The sequence below is a fragment of the Mobula hypostoma genome, chromosome 17 (genome assembly GCF_963921235.1).
Source record: "Mobula hypostoma chromosome 17, sMobHyp1.1, whole genome shotgun sequence".
Classification (NCBI taxonomy): domain Eukaryota; kingdom Metazoa; phylum Chordata; class Chondrichthyes; order Myliobatiformes; family Myliobatidae; genus Mobula; species Mobula hypostoma.
The window spans coordinates 32942581-32960965 of NC_086113.1; the positions used below are offsets into that span (position 1 = coordinate 32942581).

The window sequence follows — 18385 nt, forward strand, 5'->3', positions numbered from 1 at the left end:
CCCAATCAGTCCTTCCAGGTGAGGCAACACTTCACCTGCAAATCTGCTGGGGGTTACCTATTGCACTCAGAGCTCCCGATGTGGCCTCCTCTATATTGGTGAGACCTGTCATAAGTTAGGGGACCGTTTTGTTGAGCACCTCTGCACCACCTGTCACAAACATGACTGGGCACCCATTTTAATTCCGATTCCCATTCCTGCTCCGACATGTCGATCCGTGGGGCCTCGTCTTGTGCCAAAATGAGGCCACCCTCAAGGCTGATTTATACTTCTGCGTCAAATCTACGCCGTAGCCGCAAACCCTACGCGGATCCCTACGCTGTAGCCTGACGTGCACCTCTCCCAAAATGTAACTACGTGTCACGGCAATGCAGACTGCAACAACTGTGATTGGTCCGCTTGGTAGCATCGCATTTCCTCCTACGCTGCAATAGTCTCCCATTGGGCGACTGAAGGGTAGGGAAGGAACTCTGGCTGCAATGCTTTCCATAAAGCTTTACAGACCTCCGAAATTATGGAGGACGCATTTCGCTTTCACAAAAAAAGACGCTCGCTTTAAACTTGTTTACCCTGAGAAAGACTACCATGACCATGAAGCCTTGCACGGGCAGATGTGAGCACATGCATGACGTGCCCGAATTGCAGAGCGATGCAGACACACCAACGCACAAGTATAAATGCTCACAATGCGTGTAGGCCAATTGCATAGGTTACAGCATCCATTTAACACGGAAGTATAAATCAGCCCTCAGGGTGGAGGAGAAATACCTTATATTCCGACTGGGTAGCCTCCCACCTGATGGCATGAATATTGATTTCTTCTTCCAGTGACAGAACTCCTCCCCCCCCCGCCCCACTTTCCTTTATTCCCCACTATGACCTTTCACTTCTTCTCAAATGCCCATAACTTCCCCTGGGTCCCCTCCTCCATCCCTTTCTCCTATTATCCACTCTCCTCTCCTATCAGATTCTTTCTTCTCTTGCCCTTGATCTTTCCTATCCACCTGTCTTCACCTATCACCTTCCTGCCTGACTCTTTCCCATTCCTGCACCTTTCCAGTCCTGAAGAAGGGGTTGGCCCAAAATGTCCACCATTTACTCTTTTCCATTGATGCTGCCTGATCTACTGCATTCCTCAAGCCTTTTGTGTGTGTGTGTGTGTGTGTGTGTGTGTGTGTTTTGCCTTGAAAACTGCTGTTTTGTTTTATATATACTCACCTATGATATGATTTGTAACTTCAAAACCTTAAACTGATTCAAAGGAAGACACAGGAGTCCTGGAAAGCGCATCTAGCTTCAGATTTGCTTCAGCGAGATACACATATATCATGTGTAGCATGATGACGTAGGCAATTCATGTATTTATATACATAACCCGTAATATGTTGCTTAAAAGTTTGGACACCCCGGTCAAAATTTCTGTTACTGTGAATAGTTAAGTGAGTAGAAGATGAACTGATCTCCAAAAGTCATAAAGTTAAAGATGACACATTCTTTTCAACATTTTAAGCAAGATTAGTGTATTATTTTTGTTTTGTACAATTTTATTGTGAAAAAAAGGAAGGGAGCACCATGCAAGAGTTTGGGCACCCCAAGAGATTTGAGCTCTCAGATAACTTTTACCAAGGTCTCTGACCTTAATTAGCTTGTTAGGGCTATGGCTTGTTCATAGTCATCGTTTGGAAAGGCCAGGTGATACAAATTTCAAAGGTTTATAAATACCCTGACTCCTCAAACCTTGTCCCAACAATCAGCAGCCATGGGCTCCTTTAAGCAGCTGCCTAGCACTCTGAAAATTAAAATAAATGATGCCCACAAAGCAGTAGAAGGCTATAAGAAGATAGCAAAGCATTTTCAGGTAGCCATATCCTCAGGTCGTAATGTAATTACGGGTGAGATCTGGGCCTGCATCCCGCTCACCCAGGGAAAGTGTACACGCAATACATCACCTCTCCTTTCCCGGGTTAGTGATCGCTGCATGGTCACTGTCTGGCCCGCTAGGCAGGAGGCCACTGCAAGTGGCCTCTCCTACATTACTGCATCCTAGCAACACCTTCTCGTCGGTGCCCCCCATTTCCACTGAGCTCGCTACGTCATAGCACGACTGAGTACCCGGCGGTATAACTGGATGGGTAGGCTGGGGTCGTTAGCCTTGGTTGGCAGCCAGTCTAAGGGAAGGACAACTCTGAATCCAAACCCGGGAAGGAGGGGCTCGCTAACCTTGTAAGGCCATCCACCTAGGAGAAGGACACTCTGACATTAACTCCTACGACCCGAGGACCTCAGTGTCACCATCCCAGCTTGCTAGGCTATGGCAGACGAACCCCAGGTGTAAAGGGTGGGGCCAGTACCGCGCACACTGCACTCCACCTAAAATACCATTGCGCAGGCTGAAGGGCACGCCCACGTCTACGATCAGCCACTGTGGCCGGGCCTGCCTGCCCTGTATTGGCCCTGTCAGCCACCAGCGAGCCTGCAGCAGATGTGGGCAGACCCCTTCCTAAATCTTCGTTCACGAAGCCAAGCCATGAAATGTAATTAAGAAATGGCAGTTAACTGGAACGGTGGAGATCAAGCTGAGGTCTGAAAAACCAAGAAAACTTTCCGAGAGAACTGCGCGTAGGATTGCTAGAAAGGCAAATCAAAACCCCTGTTTGATTGCAAAAGACCTTCAGGAAGATTTAGCAGACTCTGGAGTGGTGGTGCACTGTTCTACTGTGCAGCGACACCTGCACAAATATGACCTTCATGGAAGAGTCATCAGAAGAAAACCTTTCCTGCATCCTCACCACAAAATTCAGCATCAGAAGTTTGCAGAGGAACATCTAAACAAGTCTGATGCATTTTGGGAACAAATCCTGTGGACTGATGAAGTTAAAATAGAACTTTTTGGCTGCAATGAGCAAAGGTATGTTTGGAGAAAAAAAAAGAGTGCATTATTTCATGAAAAGAACACCTCTCCAACTGTTAAGCATGGGGGTAGATTAATCATGCTTTGGCCTTGTGTTGCAGCCAGTGGCACGGGGTACATTTCACTGGTCGAGGGAAGAATGAATTCAATTAAATACCAGCAAATTCTGGAAGCAAACATCATATTGTCTGTAAAAAAAGCTGAACATGAAAACAGGATGGCTTCTACAACAGGATAATGATCCTAAATACACCTCAAAATCCACAATGGACTACCTCAAGAGGCGCAAGCTGAAGGTTTTGCCATGGGCTTCACAGACCCCCAACCTAAACATCATCGAAAAGCTGTGGATAGACCTCAAAAGAGCAGTGCATGCAAGACAGCCCAAGAATCTCACAGGACTAGAAGTCTTTTGCAAGGAAGAATGGGTGAAAATCCCCCAAGCAAGAATTGAAAGATTCTTAGCTGGCTACAGAAAGCATTTACAAGCTGTGATACTTGCCAAAGGGGGTGTTACTAAGTACTGACCATGCCGGGTGCCCAAACTTTTGCTTTGGGCCCTTTTCCTTTTTTGTTATTTTGAAACTCTAAAAGATGGAAATAAAAAAGTAATCTTGCTTAAAGTATTAAAGAAATGTGTCATCTTTAACTTTATGCCTTTTGGAAATCAGGTCATCTTTTACTCGCTTAGCTATTCACAGTAACAGAAATTTTGACCAGGGGTGCCCAAATGTTTGCATGCCACTGTATATATTGAAAGGAAGACAGACACTCAGTTTGGTCTATGTGAAACACTGATAGGCTTGTATCTATTTTGTGTGAATGTGTTGCAGGAAAGAGAAGTAAACTGTAGAAGGGACGGTCAGAAGTGTGTGCTTCGCCAGGCACAATTCATTGTTCATTACAGGTCTTCACTGACAAACATGTGAATAAGAAATCCACTTTTAGTGGAAGATATTATTCTATTTAGCAGCATGCTATTGGACTGCAGCCAGAGAGCCCAATATGAGCAGCTTACAGCTGTCATAGTTGTTTGTGGCTTACATTTCTTTTAGCCGCTTTACAAGACATTTTTCTAATTTACAGGGCGGAGTTTCCAACCTGGGAGCCATGGATCCCTCAGTGAATGGTCGGGATCCACGGCATGAAAAAGGTTGGGAACCCCTATTCTAGGGAATTGTAGGTGTTGTTTTATTTCCACTCTGCCACCTACACTTGGTGGGGTGTGGATTTGGTTGCAGGGATGAGTCTGGGCAGCCGTCCAAATTATTTATGTTTCTGGCCAATGGCTAATTTAGCAGTAGCTCAGCTCAGCAGTTTACGTTGATATATTTCAAAATGTATGTTGACTTAGTAGACAGATTTGGGAAGAGTGCCTTGACTCAGACGCCTTTGTTTACTGAAAATCATCAATCAGCAAAAGCTGTTTCACCACACATTCACATGAGTGTAATGACATATATATACTTCAGATCAAGTCAAGTCCAGTTTATTGTCTTTGAACTATGTACATTTATACAGTCAAATGAGACAACTTTGCTCTGGCTGAAGGTGTAAGCACAAGTAGTACACAAGATGGTAGAAAGTCAGAGAATGCTGGTTGGATGGGTGGGATCTTTGATAATACTAAGGGCCCAGTGTATGCAGCGTTCCTGATAAACATCCCTGATGTATGGTATGGTGACCCTTATGATCCTCTCAGCCACTCTCACAGTCCTTTATAGGGACCTATGTTTTGATGCTTGGCTGCTCCCATACCAGATGTAAATACAGCTTCTCAGGATACTCTTAACGGTGCTCCTATAAACTTCAGTTAAGATGCAGATGGGATGGGGTGGAAAGATCTTCACTTACCCCAATCTCCTTTGGAAGTGGAGGCTCAGCTGTGCCTTGTTCAGGGAGGTGATATTGAAAGACCAGGAGAGGTCATCCATGATGTGAACTCACAGGAATTTGGTGCACTTAACCCTCTACAGTTGTGTAACTCTCTCTCTTGGAATGTGTAATATGTTCGTCCGCTGGAGAGGGTTGTAAATATTTCAATTCAGCTAGCAACTAATTTACTAACCCTCATTTCTTTAGTTGATGAACCTTAGCATTCCAAAATCACTTTAATCATTTATGTTTTCTTTTTCACATAGTTTACATAGTGGAGGAACTTAGTAAAGCCAATTACCATTTCAACCTTGACCTATTCAGCGAGCTGATAGAAGGAAATCAAGCGGGCAATCTCCATTCAGCATTTCCACATTGGCCATGGTTTATCTTGGTGCAAAATACAATTCTGCCTCTCAGGTGGCAAAGGTACATATGATGATCTTCTGATGTACATGAATGAAGTGTTTTCTTAAAGTATCTCTTGAAAAGACTTTCTTCCGAACTGTAGATCAAATGTCGAGGAGTAAGTGTGAAGCTCTTTATGCACGAAGAATTTCTTTGTGCAGAGTGGTGAGTGCCTTGAATTCACGGCCGTGATGGTGATGAGGCAAATACAATAGAAGTGTTCAGGAGGCTATTAGGCTAAGCGTATGAGTATTCTGGAGATAGACAGATATGGACATTATGTAGACAGAAGGGATTAGTTCAGTTGGGGATTTGATTACTCATGTCATTAGTTCATCACAACATTGTGAGCCAAGGGGCTTGTTTCTTTGAAGTAATGTCTATATTTTATGTGATAGATGTCTGATGTGGGTATCTATGTGGATGTTCCTGATGAATATTTAGTCTATCAGCGGAGGAGAATTTTGGATGCATTTGGAGCAAAAACAATGTTTGTAACAAGCCATTATTCTTAATACTGAAAGGAAATTATTTATTTTAATTCACTTAATTCTAATGATCATTTCTGGCAACACCTGGGGAGGAGAATTGATTTAATTGTGCTCAGTCACTTGAGAATTTGAGTACAAATGAGATCTGCAGACTCTTGCAGTGTTGGGGTAGGTGTGGCTTGAAAGGGTGTGAGGTCTGATTGATGTTACGAATGACTGCAGACACCTAACTGATCCTCCTGGACAAATGCCTTACACACGAGGGTTTACTGGTCTCAGCTGAATTCATCATCGTGGCTATCCCTCGAGGTCGAGGATGATGGTCTTCGTTCTGAAGAAGTGGCCCACAGAGTGAAGACACCTGTGTGTGTATTTGTTTAATGTGTACTTGATGTTGCACTCCAAGAAGCACACGATACTTCACAAATCAACCAACTGATTCCAATGGCATGGAAACCACGACGATTGGAGCTGATGGATTTGTTGCAGCCTTCATCCGCCTTCACAGCCGTTGAGTTCAAAGTAACTTTGTCCGCCTGTTCCACCATTGAGGTCTTGGTTGGATTGTTCTTTTTCAGGGACCTCACCCTTGACCTTACCGCCATGGGTGACCCTCCAGACGGCATTGCTCGCGGGATCACAGGACCACAGAAGCTTCTCCATCACGACAAGGGAAAGGATTAGCAGGGTGCCAGCTCTTTCTCACATCCCAATGATTTCCATTGAATATGTGCATGTGTTGGCTGAGAGCAGAACTGGGCTCTACACAGATGCCCCCGCAATTGGGCAAAAAAAACTTTGGCATACGCTTTCTTGTTTAAAATCCGAAGAATGGGGGTTGTGTGTTTGATCATGCAAAGTGGTAACCTGCAGGATGGATGATGCCAGGCAGGGAGCAAACAAACTGGCTGAAAAAATTGATAGTTATAATTTGTTTCCCTCCTCTCCCACTTTCTTTGCCTCACACTTGCTCTTCTATTTCAATACCAGGCTCTCCAGTTTGATCAAGTTGGGGATCTGCATTCTGCTTTCCAGAGAATGCAATTGGAAGTTAACTGAGCTGATGTTCCATACTTGGTTAAAATGGCCAATCGACTGTATGGTGAAAAGACATATAAATTCCTAGAATGAATCTCCTCTTTGAATTTCTTTAGTGATAGGTTACCAGGCTATTTTTGTATGAAGGACAGAGAATGTCACATGCCATAGCTGTGATACAAGAATGCCATTGACTGGAAAGTCAGCCCACGTTGAGCTCAAACCTATTGAAATTTTTCAGAAAATGCAGTGCTATTTTTGTCAGGTGCACAAGTGTATGTAGGTAGGGGTGCAAAACTCAGTAGACTTCACAAAAACTCGCTGTGAAACGGAGATGCCTCTTTCTCCCTTACTAGGGAGAGAGCGAGCCTGTGTAGTAGACTTTGGAGTATGGCAAGTCTGCATCTTTATTGATACTTTGCTGCACGCTTGAGTGCTCGGTGGTGGGTGCCAATGATTTTTATCTGCTTATGGGGGGGAGGGGGTTGCTGCAGCTTACGCACGTGGGGGAGGGGAGCTGGGGGGTAATTTGGGGTTTTAACATTTAACTGTCATTCATTCTTTGGGGGCATTCCTCTGTTTTTGTGGATGGTTGCGAAGAAAAAGCATTTCTGGATGTATGTTGTATACCATTTCTCTGACATTAAATGTACCTTTGTAAATCATAAATTATACACAATATTTACAGGAGTGTATTCCCTGTCCACTCTCTGAAGTCACTCCTGAAGAGTCTCAACAGTATTATCCTCTCAGTTGTCCAGATTAGAGACATCCAATGCTTTTAAATAAAGGTTGAATCATCTACACTATGAATCCACATCAGGATTCTGTATGTCTCAATTATTTTAGTTTGATCAAATTCAGAATGCATGTTGCACAACTCTAATAACTCACAAATTGAACCTTCTGGTGTAAATGACTGTCATAAGAGCCTTTAAAGCAGATATTATGGTTAATATTCCCTATTTCTATTGTGCAGGAATTCTTTAAGTCAGGCAAAAACTTCTATGGAGCAGCCTTGTCTGCAGTTGATTTCAGATCTTCTGCAAATGAAACTAGACAAGATCAATAAATGGGTGGCGGAACAGACAGCAGGTAACTTGTCTTGCACATTCAATTTGGCGAACAATGGTGAAAAACAGACTCTGCCTTTACTGTTCTTCACAGGACACCTCAAGGTCCTTCATGGCTTTTGTCACAACCATCAATCTGCTCAGAACAACAGTGAAATACAAAGTTGTAACTCATGTTCCCTTCAGCTTTAAGTTTTGTGCTAAGGGAAGGTGTTATTTCCCTCTAGCTTCTCATGAATGAAGTGATGTGAACCTACTGCAGAATTCAATTCTAATGCAGAGTCATTGACCAGAACCCTTAAGTCTGTTTGTCTCTTTGCAGGTGCCGCCTGACCTGCCAATTATTTTCAGCCAGCCTTGTATTTCTACAGACTCACTTCCAGTCTTCTGTACATTATTGCAGCCTCTCCTCCTCTATCCTATTGGCCTTAACTTGGCTAACAGAATGCCATTCAAAAGTCCATTCATGCTTCATTTCAAAGTACAATAGAGGAGGAGGAAAAGGTTTTGGGTTATTTTGATCTCGCCCTCTCTGCTTCTTCAAAGAAGTTAATCAATCTGATTTTCCTTTTAACAAACACAGGCTGACTTGTCTCTTACCTTGCTGTGAAAGGGGGAAAACACCAGATGATTAGCAAAACATCCCTGAATGCTTTGGACATAATTGCGACCAAAGTGTAGTCACAATGTATGCCACACAGTATCTTGAGGTGTGCATGGCAAAAGCCCAATATGACCCACTTCTGACCATGGGAAAGGATTATCCCAGGCAATGGGGAGAAACAGCACATCTGCACATACCTGCTATCTGATACCTTATGTCCTGCTTACAGAGATGGAGAATGAAAAAAATATTATCCATGATGTGTAAAGCAGTTGTATAAAATACTCTTCATTGATCCATCCACTTGCAGGTGGTTCAAGTTTAACTGTATGGCTAACATGAGAGGGAACAGTTTTAAGGTGCTTGGAAGTAGGTACAGAGCAGATGTTGGGTAAGCTTTTTTTAAGCAGAGAGTGGCGAGTGCGTGGAATGGGCTGCTGGCAATGGTGGCAGATACAATATGGTATTTTAAGAGGCTCTTAGATAGGTACATGGAGTCTAGAAAAATAGATGGCTATGTGTAACACTAGGTAATTTCTAAAGTAAGTGCATGTTCAGCACAGCATTGTGGGCTGAAGGGCCTGAATTGTGCTGTAGGTTTTCTCCATTTCTATTACTGGAAACTTTGCTCAGTATATTAAAAAAAATTCTCGGGAATATAAATACATTTCATAAATCCCTCTTTAGTAATAGTGATGCTTTATTACATTTCAGAGAATGAAACTGGATTCAAGTGTTTAAATTAAAGAGCTTGGAATGAGATCTGCCATGTTTTAATATTGTGGTTCTGCTTTGCATCATTTGGTGCTGAGCATGGTTTAATATTCAGGCCCTGTCCAAAATTTGGAATACTTCTAGCAGGTATAACATCATACATGACATATCTCATACTGTCTGATTCTACTTTCTTGTGCATTGATTTTGTTAGAAGCAGTCAACATTGGATTGACCAGTAAAAGATACCTTGTGTGCACAAAGAACTTGAATTAGAACAGAATAGAATAGAATAGAATATCTTTATTGTCATTCTTGTGGAGCAATGAAACACAGTTTAGCAGCTCAACGTTTTGCAGCATGACAAAGAATATATACATAAAATAAACTCTAAAACCTCAGGAGTGCAGTCCAAAATTAATAATATATGGATGGGGGGGTAGGACTATTGCACACCTGCCATTCCTGGAAGTGTGATGCATTTAGCTGCCGCCGTCTTAGGAGGGGGGTAGGAGAAGGGAAGGGGGTGTTATACATTTCACTGCTTGTGGGTGATGTGTCATCATGCCACAATTTGACTTACAAGGAAATGTCTGACATTGTTGTACTGAATTCCAATTGCAGACACTGAAATTTAGTCAAAATGAGCTGTTGAATCAAATAATATAAAATTGACAATGATTCATTGTATCAAGGCACTCACAGATTCCAGTAATCAGTCTTGTGCAACTTGCAGTTCCTAGTTGGACCATCCTGACTGATCATGCAATGCACAAAATGCTGGAGGAACTCAGCAGGTCAAACAGGGAAATAAACAGCCGGTTGAGACCCTTCATCAGGATTGGAAAGGATAGGGGAAGAAGCCAGAATGGGAAGGAGACAGAGACGGAGGGGGGAGGGGGAGGGAGCAGGGAGTACAAAGTGATGGATGAAGCCAGGTGGATGGATAGGGGAGTGGTTATGGTGTGAAAAGCTGGGTCATCCTTTCTGGTTATCCTTGCACCCCTTCTCCTTCCTGACCCTCATCACCTCCCTCTCTTCCTCCTCCTCTTTGTTCCCTAGTCCACTGTCCTCTTCTATTAGATTGAGTCCTCTTCATCGTTTACCCCTTCCCCTTACCACCTCCCAGTTTCTTCTATCACCCTGCCTTCCCTCTCATCTATCCTTGTGAATGACCTGACAGATTGTACTCTGCAGGCCCCCTTCCCTTGTTCTCACTCTTTCTTCATCTTTCCTTTCTAATCCTGATGAAGGGTCTCAATCTGAAATGTCAACTGTTTATTTCCTTCCATAGATGCTGCTTGACTTGCTGAATGTTTCTTCCATTTTGTGCGTGTTGCTCAAAGTATCAAGAACCTGCAGTCTTCTATGTACTAAATGTAACATGCTGTGAGGTTTCACTGCCAATGTAATGGTTTCTCTGTAGCAGCCAGAGGTAACAGGGTTTGGAATGCTGGGGCTATCCAATCAGAAAAAATTTGTTCTTTCTTGTGAGTCTAGAAGAGATTTTCGCTGTCTTTTGCTGGAGAGAGATGAGGAGAGAAGACACGAATGGAGAGAGTTGGTAGATCAGCTGGACGGAGTGGACTTGGAGCGAGGGTCTGAAGGTCAGCGATGATCAGAAAAGTATAGATGGCGGACGACCGGCTTGTCAGTGAGCTCCAATCTTGCGCAGTAGAGTGTTTCATGAATGGGCCCTTTTTCCTTTTTTTTGTTTTCTTTACTAACCATATAGTCAAAGTAAGAATTATAAAGCTCAATCGTTTAATCACATATTGTGTACTGTTTGTTATTTCGGGGTACTGACTTATAATAGGAGACACATCGCCGGGGTCTATCACCCTCTATATTAAGCTGCCAGATGAAGCGAGAATTACATAAATATTTCAGTATATTTTGAGTAATATTGCTAATATGTTGTTGATTAGGCCTTTTTTGTTTAAAAAATTCTCTCTGGGATATATGTACAATAGAAGTATGTAAATGGCGTGCGTCATGAGCTACCATGTCAGATGTGCACGCTTAAAGTGAACACAAAGTTAAACCCGTATTTTGGACTCCTGTCTTTTTTTTAAATTAGTTTAATGTTTCACTTACAAAACATAACAGTGGCAATGAGGAAGTTTTAAAGAAACTCAAAGACTACTGTTGAAGCACAGTGAGATTTTAGAGTTTTTAAAAAAGTGCAGCGAGAAATGTACAAGTTTAAAATATGAGGAAAGAGAATTGTTTTTTTTAAAGGCAGTAAAAAGAATAATTCATGGTTCAAAAACAGTGAATGGCAGCTGATAAACCTTTTTTATAAAAAATAGAAATTGCTGGCTGCATTAGAAAGATTGACATATTTGATTATAATAAAGATAACTGGAATATGTATATCGAATGGATTGAGCATTATTTTAAAGCAAATAGAATAGCCAATGAGAAACAAGTGTCAGTTTTGCTGAGTGCATTGCATTTACAGGCATACAGTTTGCTTAGAAATTTAACTGCTCCAACCAATCCAGCCAAAATATTGTCAAAGTAATGTATGAACGTTTAGAACGAAGACCATTGTTGATTGCAGAATACTTGAGGTTTCGTATGTGGAATCAAAAGAAAGAGGAGTCCATTTCAGTGAATGGGGCTGAACTGAAGAGGTTGCGTGAACATTGTCAGTTCAGTAATGACCACAATAATGCACTGACATCATTTAGTTTGGGGGAAGTTGAACGAAAATGCCACTTCCACATTTTGCAAAGCCTGTCCAGTTCCTTATACTGTTTGTGATAAGTAGCCAGTGAGTTAGATCTCATAGAGGCTGAAGGAATTCTTTCCAAGGTTGAGTGGAGGCTGTGGGCAATGTCAGTGGTCCCAAATGTCAAGAAGTTTGAGTCTGTCAGGATCTAGTAATTTTAAGGTCACCATTAGCACACCACTTTGCAATTCTTTCTGGAAGGAATCACTTCAAAATGGACTTAGCTGAGACCTACCTACAGATGGAGATGGACGATGAGACCAAAGTGCATCTCAAACACTTCCAAAGGGCTTTATTGCTATAATACTTACTGACTGTTTTGCCGCTGTTGTTTAAGGCAACCATGAAGGTCCTCCATCTCTGTCAGCGTTTAGGGCTTTTTCCAATTGTGCCAGTAGCTTCGTCTTGGTTTGCATGACTGTCAGTCATGCAAGTCCTGGGTGGAGACTTGGGAATACCATCGCATTCAAATGTAGAAGGATCCTTCATTGGGGTTTCTGAAACAACTTTGCTTTACTGGTCAGGGATGTCACCCTGAGCTGAACTCCCGAACCTGGAGGACTGGTGGACCACACTTACACCACCTCTACTCTTTGACCTGTTTGGTATTGGTGACACTACCAAGAGTCAAAGCGTAAAGCCTCAACTCCAGCCAACATAGCTCTCCAGGTCATTAAGGCACAGATGCCTACAAACCACAAGAAGATTGGTGGTTCACTTGAAGGCTAAACCTGTAATAGGCTGATTTTTGGAGTAGCACTTGCACATGTAATCTGGCAGAAAGCTACAGACCGGGACACAGGCACTCAGTGTTACTGAATGACATAATTGTTACTGGTAAGAATGACTAGGAGCATCTCCAAAATCTCAAGAGAGTGTTAAAAAGATTAGAAAATTATGGGCTCAGAGCATGACACGAAAAATATGAACTCTTTTTAACAAAAAATGACTTTGTGTTCACATCATTGGCGGACAAGTATTACAAAGTGGCTGAGAAAATTCAAGTAATGGTGGATGCCCCAAGACCAAAGGACGTGTCACAGTTGAGTTCTTTTTTAGGATTTGACAAATAGTACAACAGATTCCTGGCCAAACCTGGCTACTGTGACCCATCCCTTGAATTCGTTACTTCAATCTGGGAAGAAATGTCAATGCACAAAGCAGAGTGAGGTGGTTTTTAAAAAGGTAAAGGAAATGGTGGTGTCAGACACTGTACTCACAAATTATAATACACATCATCCAGTGAAGCTTTGCATGCACTGATCAGGATGTTGCAACATCCAGAAGAAAGATGTCTAGAGCTGTTGAAACCACTCCCTGCAGTCGCAGAGTCAACTCCTACAACCATTATGGAGGAGGACCGAACCTGAGATTGCTTCACAGCCACAAGTCTCACCTGTCAAGTAGAGTGACCTCACTTGCCAAGAAAAAAGTTATCCCACAAGAATAAGAAATCATCCATAGCCAGTTAAATCTTTACACCTGAATGGGACAATTTAAAATTTACTAATAAATATATAATACAGTACTGTATATGTCAAGCAAAAGATGTTGGGAACGGCAAGGGTGAGGTACTGCGGGAGGGGTGTAGAGAAAGACTGTTAGGAGTGGGGGATGGCGTGGCTGCAGCCACACCAGACATGAACACCAGGCAATGTCATTTGATTCGATGGGATCGGGGCGGGGGGGGGGAAAGTTGTGTATATAATATTTCAGTAATGTTGGAAATACAGTCTGTTGATTAAGCATTCTTTAAGTAATTCATTACAGTCTATATTGAAAAGTATTTAAATGGGATTTGTCACTACCACATCATATGCGCGACCCTCATCTGAAGAAATCACAAGTTGAGCTCACATTTTGAACGCCCATCTTTTCCTTTAAATAGTTTAATGTTGTGATGTTACAAAACATAACACCTGTGTCTATGACTGACCACACATTGACATTTGGAACACTTGGGAATGCCTACCATTCCATGCTTAGACCACATTTCAGGAGATCTGTTCACATGGCTGTCCTTCTCCTACCTGCATATAGTCAAAGGTTAAAGAGGAAGGCTTCAGAGATGAGGACAACAAGGAGCTGCTCAGGGGAGGCAGGGGAGCGGTTGCTTCGAGTCAGTGAATTGGACCATGTTCAAGGACTCATTGTAGGATCTGAACGAATACACTACAGCTGTCACGGACTTTATAATAACAGTCGTAGGTGAGTGTGTATCCACAAAATCATTTAGCCTTTTCCCAACCAGAAGCTCTGAATGATCCAATAAATCCGCAAACTGCTGAGGGCCAAATCAGTGGCATTCAGGTCTGGTGACCAACTAAGATGTCCAGGTACAATCTCTGGAAAGCCAACTCATGCTTAGTGACTATTCTGGACCAAATTTGAATCTCTTAAGGATGCTTAATCGCTATGGCAGGGCTTCGATACTATCACCTCCTACAAAGTGAAACCAAGCAACAGAGGTGATAACAAGGCTTTGCACCAAATGAGCACAATGCTTTTTATATTCACTTTGACAATCAAAATGTGGAGGTTCCTCCACGAACTCCCACTGCCCCCCATGGCCCTGCAATTTCAGTCTCTGGAGATGATGTAAGAACACCATTCAAGAGGGTCTACCCATGGAAAGCAGCCCACCCAAACAGGATACCTGGCCGAGTACTAAAGATCTGCGGTGATTAATTGGCTGGAGTGTTCACCATATCTTAGTCTTTTGTTTCAGCGGTCTGCTTCAAGAGTGCTTCAATTGTACCAGTGCCTAAGAAGAACATGGTAACCTGCCTCAATAAATATCATATAGCCAGAGTGATGAAGTGTTTTGAGAGGTTAGTGATGAAACCTATCAACTCCTGACTGAGAAAGCAACTGGGATCTGCTCCAATTTGCCTCTTCACAACAGGGCAACAGATGATTAGCTATTCACTCAACCCTGGAACATCTAGACAATAAAGATGCATGCATCAGGATGGTCTTCATTGACAACATTTCTGCATTCAATGCTATCATGACCTTAAAATTAATCAATAGGCTTCAAGACCTAGGTGTCAATACCTCCTTGTGCAACTAGATCCTTGACTTCCTCACCAAGGAATCAGAGGTGCAGGTGGAAGGTAACTTTAAATTTTTTGTTGTCATTATTTCAGAGGATTAGCCCTGGGTCCAGCACGCAAGGAGTGACCCCGCATCGTCCAGGTGATGCTCTCTTATTCTTGCTGCCACCATCAGGAAGAGGTTTCAGAAGCCACATGACCCACACCTCCAGGTTCAGGAACAGTTAATATCCCATCAGCGATTAGGCTCCTGAACCAGAGAGGATAACTTCACCCCTCCCATCACTGAACTTTTCCCACAACCTATGGACTCACTTTCAAGGATTCCTCAGCTCATCTTCTTGATATTTATTGGCACTTCTTATTTTTGTATTTGCATTTTGTTGTCTTTTGCACATCAGTTGTTTGTATTGTTATGTGTAATTTTTCATTGCATCTATTTGTGTTTATTTACATTTATTGTGAATGCCTGCAAGAAAATGAATCTCGGGTTTCTATGTGGTGACATGTATGTACTTCATTAATAAACTTACTTACTTTGAACTTCGATATGTTCTGTTGGAGTCTGTTCTATTTATAAAATAGTTTTTCTGCATTATAATCAGAACAAACTCCAATGGCCCAATACAATGACTGCATTACCAAGCTGGTGATCTGAATATCATCAGTGTTGTTTTGTTCTTTCCTTGCATAGCACATTAGATTCTAGTTAGCCAAAATAAGCCTATAGGACCCAGACATACAAGTTGTGTTTAAATTGAATCAGCTCTGAAAAAGAAAATTCCTGTTCTTGGATTGGCTGTGGGCTTGTATCTGAGCTGACCTCTATGGAAAATGGGATCACATTCATCGGCTGTAAGTTGTTCCATTAGATCCAGAATGACTTTGTCAGGCATGGAGAAGTCTTTCCTCCAACTCACATATTTCAGTGGATTCTTCAATGTATTCTCCATAAGGTGCCATTCATGCCAGAGCACTGGTGGGACTAAGTGTGTTGTGGACGCAAATGATCAAGATAATATTTACAGTAATTATTCTCTTGTAATCTCCCTAAAGAAATTTCAATATAGTTGATGTACACCCAGAGGCTACTTTGTCAGGTACACTGGATTAATGCAAAAATCTAATCAATGAATCATAGCAAAAAGAATTCAGGCATAGTCAAGAGGTTCAGTTATAAGAATGGGGATGAATGGTGACTTTGACATCGGAATGACTGTTGGTTGCAGACAGCATGGTTTGAGTATCTGAGCAACTACAGATCTCTTGGGGTTTTCATGAACAACAGTCCCTGCAGTGTACAGAGAATAGGACAAATTTTGTTTTAAAATCCAGTGAGTAATAGTTCTGTGGCCAAAATCCCTGTCTTAATGAGAGAGATCAGAGGAAAATGACCAAACTGAAAAGTGACAGTAAGTCAAATAATCATATATTAAAACAGTGGTGTGCAGAATAACATTTCTGAATGCACAAGGCATTGAACCTTGAAGTGGATGGCCTGGAGCAGTAGAAGACTGTTAGCATACAATTATCAGCCACTTTATTAGGCAATGGAGGGACCTAATGAAGTGGTTAGTGAGTGTATAATTTTTCCCTAATTCAGCACGCTAGGGACGCTGGGCCAGTAGATTTCCTGGACTACTATACTGTACATTATTCCTATTAATACTTAAGGACACTTAAAGGTTTGATGTTGGTGAGTTGAAGAGAGTGTGACAAAGATCACCTGGTGAATGAGATGCTAGAATATTGGGCGTTCTGACAATGAAATATCAGAGTTTTACTCTATTGTGATTAAAAGTGTTGTTTCTGGTTAGGGTTTTTGTATGGTCTTGGGAAGAGCATGCAGACTTGCTCCATCTCTAACTGTGTCACCTCTTGTCCCGATTTTTGAACAGGAATATATGAAAAAGTGAGTGACTTATGTGTTACTTTGATTTCCAACATCTGCAGATTTTATCTCCTTTGAGATGAAAGAGTGATGAATTTTTCAAAATGTACGATCTTTGTATCAGGTGAAAGACTTTTTGCAATAACAGATCTTGGGAAAACAAAGCAGACTGCAGAAAGTAACAACAGGAATTCTGCAGATGCTGGAAATTCAAGCAACATACATCAAAGTTGCTGGTGAACGCAGCAGGCCAAGCAGCATCTATAGGAAGAGGCGCAGTCGACGTTTCAGGCTGAGACCCTTCGTCAGGACTAACTGAAGGAAGAGTGAGTAAGGGATTTGAAAGCTGGAGGGGGAGGGGGAGATGCAAAATGATAGGAGAAGACAGGAGGGGGAGGGATAGAGCCGAGAGCTGTATCCCCTTTTGCCTATCACCTGTCCAGCTCTCGGCTCTATCCCTCCCCCTCCTGTCTTCTCCTATCATTTTGCATCTCCCCCTCCCCCTCCAGCTTTCAAATCCCTTACTCACTCTTCCTTCAGTTAGTCCTGAAGAAGGGTCTCGGCCTGAAACGTCGACTGCGCCTCTTCCTATGGATGCTGCTTGGCCTGCTGCGTTCACCAGCAACTTTGATGTATGTTGCAGAAAGTAACATTCTATTTTTCTGTTTCTGTGTAGTTTACACATTTACTTGCCAATTTTCATTCAAGTAAGATCCAAGATGTGTTGGCTTCAGATTCTGTTAATAGTGACACCAAACTGGTGTTGGTGAATGCCATCTACCTCAAAGGAAGTTGGGCTGAAAAGTTCGATGAACAATGCACACAGGAAATGCCATTCAGACCGAATAAGGTAAATATGTTTACCTGTTATAAGTCAGAACATGCTGCATTTGGTTTATTCAATAGTACCATTTACTATCAGAAATGTATGCAATATACATTCTGAAATTATTGTTTTTGGTTGACAGCCACAAAAACAGAAGAGTGCCCCAAAGAATGGGTGACAGTTAAAACGTTAGAACCCGAAAGCCGCCCACTCCCCCTTCCACACATAAGCAGCTACAATGCAACGACCCACCCTATTCAAGTCTGCAAAAAGCATCAGCAGCCTCCACTCACCAAACAGGTAATAGCAAGACTCTCAATAAAGACCATGATATGCAGTTCAGCAAAAACTAACTGTTTTTACTTGTCACTCAGACCTGCTACGGGCGAAAAGGTGGTGCCCCTTTCGCAGTGAGAGGGGAGACATAACAAAACAGCTCGCTGATTTACAGTATTAAAAGCCTGTTGCGCAGCGTTTTTCTGTGAATTCTCCGACTGGAGAATTGGGAACGAACTCTTACCCACCAATGAGAGAGAGAGAGCGCGATTTGCCGAGTACAGAGACTCCGACAGCCGATCCGCTGTTTCCGATGTACCGATCTCTCTCCCGACTCTTCAGTCGGCGGCGCCAGCTGAGAATAGGGAAGCCAGACGTCCGGCTTTTAAACCCTGTCCTCCGTCCAGCGCCACCTCGAGCCGGTCCTCCTTTTTTGGGTCTGACTAAAAAACTTATATAAATTACCTCAGATATACTTAAAACAG

The 18385-nt window shown here is 42.4% G+C and overlaps 1 protein-coding gene and 1 pseudogene across 1 annotated transcript in view; one reads left to right on the forward strand and one right to left on the reverse strand.

The window, feature by feature from the left end:
* LOC134357919 (leukocyte elastase inhibitor-like) overlaps positions 1 to 18256 on the reverse strand; it is an 80185-nt gene extending 61929 nt beyond the window's left edge. Inside the window, exon 1 of the mRNA XM_063069692.1 lies at positions 18145 to 18256. The gene's annotated coding sequence lies outside the window, so the exon portion shown is untranslated. The remainder of the gene's footprint in view (positions 1 to 18144) is intronic.
* LOC134357981 (leukocyte elastase inhibitor-like) overlaps positions 1341 to 18385 on the forward strand; it is a 38067-nt pseudogene continuing 21022 nt past the window's right edge.